Raw genomic sequence first — 11,193 nt, 5'->3', positions numbered from 1 at the left:
AAGAGACAACAAGGAAAAAAATTATTTGTTTCTTAATTAAGATTATAAATAAATTTTAAAAATGTCAGAACGAATGAACTGATGAAATGCAAGATTATGGCTGTCCAGTAGTTTATCATGCTAACATAGAAAGAGAGCAGCAACATATCCCCTGAAATTTTCTCAGGACTGTATGTTCAATGTCTCCAAAAGACCCTATTGTACAATCCCTTTGACAGAATTCTTGATGGACATTAAAACTAACTGCATCAATAAACAATAAGTAAGGCCACTACAGCTTTCTTGACAGCTGATGACATTCTTTGCCCTAGGTTTCAGAGAGGAGGCAGGGACAGAGGTATTTTTTAAATTAATTTGCATTGGTGAAGATCCATGTGAATGCGCTGATAACCAAACTGCCTATTCCAATACAAAGCAGATTGACTTTTCTTGAGGGTTCATAGCCTGGAAGCAGCTCATCCCTCTTTATTGGGGGTTGGGTTGAGACAGTGTGGTGACAACGACATAGAGATTGTGATCACTATGGTGACAGAATGTGCTCCTGCCTCACTAGAACTTATTCACTGTAGGAGTCTTTCCTGTACTTACACATCACAGAAAGAAAGGATGCCTTTTTAGTACTTTGGTGAAAGTGGGCCATACAATATGCTAATAGTTTACTTTCAGATTAGAAGGTGTTTAAAAAACTCTTAATTTCTGATTTCTGAAATGATATTAAAATTTGAGTTAATAGTAGTGGAACTTAAAGAACTGCAGAGGCATACAGGACTAAAATGCATTTTATGACTGAATATACATAATGGACCCAGCAGATTCTGTTTGTGTTACCTCACTAATGGGAAATTCAGCCCTGCTGCACATATAAATGTCCTTCTTCTGTTCTAATCTGTCTTCCAAAGACAGATGGCTTTTGCAACTTGTAAACTTTTTTTCTACTAAAATTGATAAATCATCTGCACAGGAGAGTTTCTCTATTTCTGCCACATTCAGAAAGAAAAAACAATGTGAAAAAATTCTTCCTATCCTGCCACAAGAGACCATTTGTCCTTCAAATTACCTCAAAGGAATAGTCATAAGGAAATGCAAGTGCTTAAGATGTCTTAAGTGGTACTATACATTGCTAAATACTTCCCTTGCCAATTGTATTCATTAGAGAACCTCTCAATCTTATTGAAATAAGGAGAGCTCTTTACATTTAAGATTTTTGTGTCTCCTGTTTTTGTTTCCTCTGGGATTCCAATTTATGACCAGCTAGAATATTCTTGACTGTCTGCCATTTCTACTGCCTTTCTAATGACTTAAATGATCTCCTATCATTTTTTCTAAGAGTTAACCTTCATTTGCTATAGGGACATGAGTGTTTAGATCTCTAGAATATGCATTGTCTTCTTTATCCTCCTTTTTTACTGCAGGGATACCAGCAACATCAGCAGTTTCACATCCAATAGATAAGCCTTTCATTAGCTTGTCTTCCTTGCAGCACCAGTAAAGGGGGAACAGGTGATGTCAAACTCACAGAATCACATTGTACTGCCTTTTTTTTTTTTTTTTTTTTTGGGATACAGTTAATTTTCTTCATAGTAGCTAGTACAGAATGACAGTTCTATAGTTTTGGATTTGTGACACAATAGCAGAGCTGATAACACAGCAGTGTTTTAGCTATTGCTATGCAGTCACAGCCTTTTCAGCTTCCCAGACCACCCCACCAGTGAGGAGGCAGGGGGTGCACAAGAAGCTGGGAGACATAGCTGGACAGATGACCCAAACTGATCAAGGGGGTGTTCCATACCATATGGGGTTGTGCTCAGCATGTGAAGCTGGGGGAAGGAGGGAACATTCCAAGTTACACCATTTTTCTTCCCAAATAGCCATCACATGTGATGGAGCCCTGCTCTCCTGGAAATGGCTGAACACCTGCCTGCCCATCAGAAGCAGTGAATGAATTACTTATTCAGCTTTTTTTGAGCAAACAGCTTTTGCTTTACATTTTGAATTCTCTTTGTCTCAACCCATGTGTTTTTCCTGCTTTGCCTTTCCTATTGCCTTCCTAGTCCCTTGTTGGAGGATCAGCCAAGTGACTGTGTTGGACTTAGCTGTCTACCAGAGTTAAATCACAACACACATAAATCAACAATGTCTTTGCAGACACCCTGAGGAGACAAATGCTTGAGTTCCAAGCTGCAAGGAATAAACTGCAGGTACAGACCACACTGAAGGAAACATCAGGGACAATGGCAAGGAAGGCAGGGTATGCGCCTTCTGGCAACAGGAGGAGGACTTATTTGCCACCTGCATATTTGCAGCTTCAAAAAATATTACACTAGGAAAAGTGAGAAAGAAGAGCACTTAGAATGGAACACCTGTGTCTATGAGATTGAAGCAAGTATCTGCAAGGAATATGGTGACAAAATGACAGTGACTGGAGACAGTGTTCTTAAGGGACGTGTCCAATCATTTGCCAGCCCGACTTGATGTCCCAGGAGTTTTGCTGCATGGTCAAAGCTCATACAATGGGTGATGATGAGAGCTTGCTAAGGCATTTCCAGTACTCCAACTATTAGCTCTTACAACTGACAATGTGTCCTTGCAACAAAGGTCAGCAGCATCCTGGGATGCGTTAGCAAGAGTATCGCCAGCAGGTCAAGGAAAATGATTCTTTGTCTCTGTCCAGCACTGGAGTAAAACATTCAGTGCTATGTTTCCTACTACAAACAAGGCATGGGTCCACTGAAGTGAGTCCAGCAGAGACCACCTACATGATAAGGGACCATATAAGGAGGTTCTAAGGTGGGCCTGTTCACAGAGGTCTAGATTGTAGTAGTTCCTTCTTCCCGCAGGCTGGAGAAGAAAATGGTGATGGGAGATCTTATTGCCGTCTACAGAGACATAATGTGAGGTTGTAAAAATAAAAAAGCAGGACTCCTCTCAAGGATTCAGTAATAGGACAAAAGCCAAAACACTTAAAAATCTGATATATAAGAAAATACTTTTTTTGTCATGTGGACAATCAAACGTACAATCTGCCCAGAGAAGCTGTGGAAATGACACGTTTGGAGATATTCAAAGCTCCAAGCTGGATGAGGCTCTGAAGACCTTTGCTTTACTGGACCATATCTAAAGCGGCCATTAGAATCTACAATGTCAAGATGCTCCTTCCAATCCAAATTATTTGTGATTCTGTGATTCCAAATTCTGCTTTCTATCTTATATAAAACTTATGGCTATTCCCCCCTAAATGTAACTTACATTGGTGTATGTCTCTGTAAGAGTCTGGGTGGCAGGTCCATTAACCATGTATAACGGTGTTGAATTACAATTAGGTTTTTTGGTCCTTACTTCCCCCAGCAAAATTTCCACAATCTTGTAGGAGGTATTGTGTGGCTTCAATACAGAAGAGAAAATTTATTCTTTTGATGTGTTATAAATAAGAATGGATGAGCAGACTGAATAAATTCTGTGTTTAAATTTAAACATCCTAATCGGATTATTTATCAAGTATAAGTATTTTTGTCTGCAGGTTTTGCTAAATTCTAGTTGAAGGTAATAGTGACTGCCTCCTAATTCACTTAAATGGACCAGATACTTCAAGCATATATGGAATTGCTTCTTTCTAACCTTATTTGGAGGATTGTCCACCAATATTGTGAGTTTTGAGTTCACTAGTAAGAAACAACTCAAATTAGGAATCTTATAAAAAACAGATGTTACTTACAGGGCTACTCAAGTCAGCAAAAAGACCTAAGATTAATGTACATAAATGAATATTTAATTTGAATTTTCCCCTTTACATGCCTGGCTAAATTCTACTAATTATACTAAATGTTAGTATAATTCTACTAATTATACTAAATTCTACTAATTAGCACATGAACTAAATTGTGCTGCCCCCATCTAGCTATACATTAAAATAGAAATTATTTTTTTCATTTCTCCTTATTTAGATATTAACCTTATTATTTTATAAACAATATTATCTATAAAAGTATATGCAGAAATATACATACTACGGAAGCTTTTTCCAAGTGTGTTTTTTTTTTTAACATAACACCCTTCGTGACTTGCAGACCAATAAATATATAAAATAAGATTAGCTTCTTTGATACAAAATTTCTCAAGAAATAGCATAGAAAGCTCTTATGGAACAGTTTTCCTAAAGGTAAAATTGATTTAAGTGTTATTTATAGAATAGTGTATCTCTATGTCATTTTTAATATCAACCAGAGATCATACAATCCAGATCCTAACCTGCTTTCCGCTAAATAAATATGCCCCAGGATACTACTAATGCATAAATATAAAGTGAGTTTCACCATCATGATGTCCCTTTATCTTGGAAAAGTGCTTGTGTTTGTAATGATTGCAAATTGTTCCCTAAAAAGAGATATTTTCATGAAACCTGTTCTCAATTCTCTTTAGCCATAGAAAATGTTGGACTCATAGCTGTTTCATCTGGTGTTATTTTGCATGCTATCATTTGGCATGTTTCTGTTCTAAAAAAGTCCAGGTTTAGAGATAGAAGGACTGCTGCAGTTTTGATCTGATATAAATAAGAATTAAAACCATACAAAACTCAGAGTATGTTGTTTTCTTCTAGTTAGCTCAGTAAAAGTAACACAACTCCACAATATCACTCACAGGATTTAGGTGTTCTCTTGAATTTGATATCACTCCTAGAAAACGAACACTTTTTCATGAACTGCCTAAAGTTGAGATATTTGCAAGACCCAACTTGGAAATTGAAGCAGAAGAAGAAAGGACATTAGATGTCACAGATTAGTCCTCATAGAAATGTGTTGAGCCTTTCACTGAATCAAGGTCTCATGAGCACTCTTCTTCAGTTTTACCAGATGAGTCTGGCAGGGAAAGCTCCCATTGCAAGCTGTGATGTCTTCATTTATATGACTAAGCATAAGCATTCACAAGTGGGCCAGTTTTCATTTTTGAAGTTAAATTCCTGAAGATCCTGTCTGCTCAGCTGGTAGAGCCTGGTGAGAGATCCAGCTCTTGACCATACAGATGAGTTTGGCTCCACAATCCAAGTTGACAAAAAACAATCACAATGATGTTAAACTGGATGATTTACATTAAACTCACTTCTAGGCACAGGAGGCTCAATTTAGTAGGCAATAGATAGGTCACCAGAATAGCTGAAGATGCCCTGGGATATCCTACCTGTTCTACAGATGCTGTTGAAGAGTGAACGAGTCAATATAAGAAGAGAATAAAAAAAGCTTCTATAAATACATAAGCAATAAAAAAGAGGACTAAGGAAAATCTTCATGTTTTATTGGATAAAGTCAAATATAGTGACAAAGGATGAGGAAAAGGCTGAGGTACCTAATGCCTTCTTTTCCTCAGTCTTTAGTAGTAGGGTTCCATATGCCCAGTCATCTGAGCAGGAAGACAGGGACAGGGAACAGAACAGTCTCCATAACACAAGAGAAAATACTCAGCAACCTGCTGCAGCACTTGGAAATACACAAGCCTATGGAGCTGGATGGGATCCACTCAAGGATATTTGAGGAGCTGGCAAAAGTGCTCACTAAGCAAACCTCTGTCATTTACCAGCAGTTCTGGCTAATCAGGTAGTCCCCAGGTGAGTGGAATTTAGCAAATATTATGTCCAGTGCCAAGAAGACCCAGAAGGAGGATCTAGAGGACTAAAGACCTGTCTGCCTGACCTTGGTGCCAGGTCATGAGTACCATCATGTGGCATGTATAGAACTAACAGGGGATCAGGCCCGGCTACCATAGGCATGAAAGACAGGTCCTGAATGATCAACTTGATCCTCTTCTATGACAAGATGACCTGTTTAGTAAATGAGAGAAAGGCTGTGTATGTTATGTGCCTGGACTTTAATAAGCCCTTGTTTCCCACAGAGTTCTGCAGGGACTGGTTGCTCATGGCTTGGATGTGTGCTCTGGGCCCAGAGAGTGTTGGTGAGAAAAAATCAGGGTACCAGTCTCATAGGTACTCTGAACCAGCCCCTACTGGACATGGAGAAAACCACCATCTGCTTCCAGATACTGGCAAGTGCAGCCTGGTATGTTTTACCTCAGTCAATACACAATTATTTGGCAGTGCTGCCCTCCAGGTTCTCCGGCAAGCTCCAGCTGAAGAACAGTTCTCATCGAGCCCTCCTTACTGAGACAATGTCTGGGGTGGAGCAAGGTGACCCAGGCATCTTCCTGAGCATCGAGTAATCTGAGACCAGTGTTACCAGCAGCAGTTACCCCAGTTACAAATGCCAATTTGTGGATCTAACCTAGAACTCATACCCTCTAGATGCACTTGTCTATTAAGAACACAGGCAATTTTAAGTCACCAAGAAGTCTGAACTTGTGAAAGCAAAACCGGAGCTAAGTCTCAGCTGTGACAATGGACTGAAATCTCATCAGCGTCCCTAACCTTATTCTAGAGAAACAGAGAATCCTTAGATACAAACTCGTGTTTTGGTTCTTTAGTTTGGGACTTTTTATGTACAGTTTTTTTATGCATTTGATAGTTACTGGTGTATATATAAGCACAAAAACAACAGACTTGCTTAGATGTTCATTTTGAGGATTCGCATTGTTTTTTAACTTGTGGTTAGTTCTAAAATAGGATTCATATTTCCTATTAGCTTATGAGGAAAGATTTTTAGGGACAAGTAATTGTTGGGGTTTTGGGTTTTTTTTTTAGACTAAATATAGCTGGGTAAAATGATGACAAGCTTTTGGGCAAGCAAGCCCATCATCAGGTTTAAAATAGAAATAGCAGCCTTCAGGCTAAATATGGGGTAAGAGAAACTGCTCTTGGTTTAACTTCATTATGTTAATCATTTGGGCAAACTGAAGAAAAGACATCTAGCACTGATAGAGCTGAGGGAGATCCCAGCCCCCAACAGAAAGAGAAAGCCAGTTAATTATTACTTTTGGTATAGTGAAGAGTAGGATGAAGGCTAGGCAAAAGGAGTATGTTATCAAACTGGTATCTCTATTGAGCTTGCAATTTTTAATAATAAGTAATCTATAATTCAGTCCACAGGACTGTCTTTTGAGATTACTGTGTACATCACATTTGAATCAGAATTTGCTGGGCAGAGGGTGAGGCATCCTAGCTGCAATTTTTTTGAAATTCCTCTTTACTGTATGATTTTCTCAACTTCAGTATCAGAAATTCCATGAAGGCATGTGACATATGGAATTGTGCAAGAAATAAGGCTTTGTATATATGGAATCAGTGGATTTTGTTCTGCTTCTGTTGTGAGTGAGTTGAAGGAGTAGGCAATGGAAAAGAGTAGGAGACAACGCTTTCTGAGAATGAATCAGAAATCAAAAACTCCAGGAGATGGATAAGATTTCCTTAGGTGATACTGGGTCATGCAGGTCAGCCAGATTACTTCAAGAAGCTGTATTTCTTGTGGCTACTTTTACGATTTCAGGATATGGTTTAAATGAGTATACTAATCTGTGGCTGAATTGTTATACAGTCTGAACATAGAATAAACCTTGAGTGAAATCCAAACTTCAGACTAGCATTTAAGGTCCTTGAAAAGCACAACAGAAGTTGCATAAATCTCAAAACATATATCACTATGCTGCATCTCTGTCATTTTGCCAATCCTTCCTCTTCCATCACATCAAGTATAAAATGCTTCAGAAGCTGCTATGATATCGTACTTTAAAAAGTTGATGGATACCTTCATTTTCCAAACAGGCAAGTTAATATGTTTAGGGATTTGGTTTTTTTGTTCTTTTTGGGAGTTGTCTTTGGTTGGTTTGATTCTTGTTTGGTTTTGGTTTTTTTTTGTTTTGGGGGGGGGTGTTTTGTATTGGGTTTTTGTCTGTTTGTTTTATTTTGCATTGGATTTTTTTTTGTTTTGGTTTGTTATGGTTTTTTGGGGGCTTTTTTGTTGGGTTTTTTTTCTGATTTTGAGGCTTAATAGATGCCCACAAATATATTTTTCCACCACCAGCAAGATACCAAAATCCCTTGTCAGTACTTCAGGCCACTTTATTATTGCGATGACTGTGCTGATGGTTGTCTTCATATGCCAATGCACACATCAGTATTATATGATTTTTATCTCTCTACCCTCTCTATCTCTGTACCCTCTCTCTTTCTTGTTATCGCACACTTTAAACCTAAAGTTTTAAATATATTTAGGAACTAGTTTTGTTGGGGTTTTTTTTAAAATTTCATGCATTCATTCCTGGTCACGTATGCTAAAATAGATTTTGGTTCTCATGGTTAAACATAGTGGGAAAAAAATCAGAATTATGCCATGCCATTACTGGAAGTTGCTGACACATAAATCTTAAGTGAGCTTCTTCTGATTTAAGTTTTTTTTGCCACTGCAAGTGTCGTTGAGGACTTAGCAAGAAAGTTAGAAATACATGTCATGGTAAATCTGAAAAATATGAGAAGCAATATTAAAACTGTCATATTACTGCTCCTGCAGATTTAAACTTTCTATAGTCTATGGTTACTTGTGTCTAATGAGCAAATGCATGACAGTCCTAAAAGATCCTCAGCCATATAGGAAACAGTTTGACTTTCTAGTGGAGACAAGATGTCTTCATGAGAGAAGAGAGAGTCATGAACCTTTAGGAAAATAACAGCTCTTCTTTTGCAGCACCTTCTCTCCAAAAGATAGACTATTAAAGCAAACACAAACAGAGTAAATACCTGAGTGCTTCATGATACTTCAGCTTGTGATTTTTTTTTCTAAATTTCTATTAATTAATTCTAATGTTTGCTGTGTAAAAATGTGAATAAAGACTTCACATGTCAGTCATCGGTATGTTGTTTGAAAATGTTGCTAGATTATCTTATTGACTTGAGATCTTTCAAACCCTTGCTACTGGTTTGATATATAACAGAGTAAAGTTGATTTTTCAAAATGAATTGGTGGATTTTGAGAGGCAGTGTTGTAGAAATTTTAGTCTTTTAAAATGCCAAATATCATTTACTGCCCACTTGAAATCACCATGGCATATAAAGGCTAGTGAATCATGATGAACCAAGGAATACTGGATAATTATTTAATACTAGCTGTGGAATTTTGCTGAGGGTGTAAATAATACCTTCATTAACTTCCTCTGAAAAAAAGCCAAGTAAAAAACCAACTCTGTCAGTGTCTCAGACACAGCTGTTCATTGGTAGCACAGGAAAAATGCACAAAATGCTTCCAGTCTTCTTTCATTTCCAACTTCTCTACAAATAAGCAACATATATTTTTTTCTTTACTGGAATAGTGACAATTAGTGTTATGACACAAAACTATTTCACACTGTTGATTTTGTATTGTACAGCTTAAAATTGCAGAAAAATAACAGCATTCACTTGTTTCAAAAGTGCCAGACCCCACCAGGAACATTTGATGTAGTTTTTTGTTCTCTGTTGTAATTTTTGAAAGGGTAAAATTTATCTCAGAAATATACTAAATAGTTCTAAGTAGTTCAGGTACCTGCAAATTGGAAAGTATGCCATAACAAGCAAAGTTTACAATATTTTTACCCCTAACACTTCAGTAGGCAAATTCCATGAGAAAATAGCAAGTACCTGCTGATGCTTTCCTGTAACAGGAATTAGCATCATGATACCAGTAACTAATTCCATCATTACATCCAGTCATGTAAATATCCACCTGTAGCCACAAAAATCACCCCATTAATCCCTCTTTTGCTCCTGGAAGTAGGTTTGACATCTGGAGTATGCTAAGAATAAGAGATTTCCTTTATCATTTATTTAGATTACAGCTTGCAAAGATCAAGGCCAGGGCTGCCCAGCACAGACTCCCAAGAAGCCCCAGTCACATAACTTGCAAATCTCATCCTCCTGTCCTTTTTCTTAACCATTCTATTTATCTCCATTGTACATCCCTTCCTCCTTTCAAGTCTCCTCCAAATACACAACCTGTCCTTAATTATGCTTTCCCCATTGATCTCAATTTTACTCCATTTGCAGCCAGCCTTGCTAGTTTTGATACCACAACCTGGATCATCTGTGAATTTTATGATGTCACAGCTAGGAGGAGGGCATCCCCCCCCAGAAGAGCTTATCTGTTGCTTGTTAACCAGTTAGATAACTCAAACAGGACAAGATATTGCAAAATTAGTTATTTTTGCAGCGTGGGGTTAACATTAGTCTGGCATGCCACAGCTTTCAATAAACACCTTACTGTTGAAGCGAGATCTGGAAAGATAAGCTGGATTTCTGATTAACACTCATTCACCTTACAACTACAAAAGCCACAGTGAACTTTCAAAAAGTAGAAATCTTTTATATGTTTTCCTGGAATTGCGTGGAGTTTCTCCTGTGAATAGGGACACCTATTTCCCAGTTACTTCTCAGAGGTTAAGTGAAGGAATCTGTGTACATTATTATCATTTGGTAATAAGCTACAATCAATTCCTAATTGAAACTATTTCTTTGCGAACCTTAACATAGGTACCTTGATATCATGCACTGTTTTATGTTATGCTATAATTTACTAGTAGCTCTTCTAGTTTTATACTCTATAGTGAGCAATTTTGATTAAGATCTTTTGTCTGTTTAATATATAATTTGTTTTTTAAATATATCTGATTTGCCATCGTTAAAACCTGTGGGCCAAAGTAATTCCTTACACTGTTGCCAAAATCTGAGGCTAAGGCAGGATTTACCCATATTTAAACCCCTTTCAGTGAAAGTGTTTAAATACATAAAGGAGTCTTTTGTGACCTTCAAACACAGCAGCAGGACTTCTTTAATAAACTTTGTCTGAAGCTTCCACTCTCCCTGAGACAATGAAACTACCATGGCAATGCTAGCCTTGCAGGGCTCTGCTCTCCAAATGTTCACAGCGTTTTCTTTCTGCTGCCTGTGTTGTTTGGATGTTTCTTATTTCTTCTCCCTTAGCCACCTGGGCAGTGTTGCAGCTCCTTATGTTCTCATTTGTCATGTCCATGAAATTCCCATGTCATGACATTTTTTTGCTGCAGTTCTAATAAATTCATGATATGTGGCAGGAGATTCATAGTGTTTACAGTGAAGGCAGAAAAAGTGATTAGTTAGAAAAATTAGATTAGAAAAACCCATTCACCTCATTCACTCATAACAGTGAAATCTGATTGTCCTTATGTGATCTTTAAAATTGTTTTCATATTTTGAGATTACTAAAATAAAAATAAAACCAAATTCATAAAGTGTTGCAGTCACATTTGTCA

Source organism: Motacilla alba, chromosome 1 (assembly GCF_015832195.1).
Source record: "Motacilla alba alba isolate MOTALB_02 chromosome 1, Motacilla_alba_V1.0_pri, whole genome shotgun sequence".
Taxonomy (NCBI): domain Eukaryota; kingdom Metazoa; phylum Chordata; class Aves; order Passeriformes; family Motacillidae; genus Motacilla; species Motacilla alba.
Note: the sequence above shows the minus strand (reverse complement) of the source record.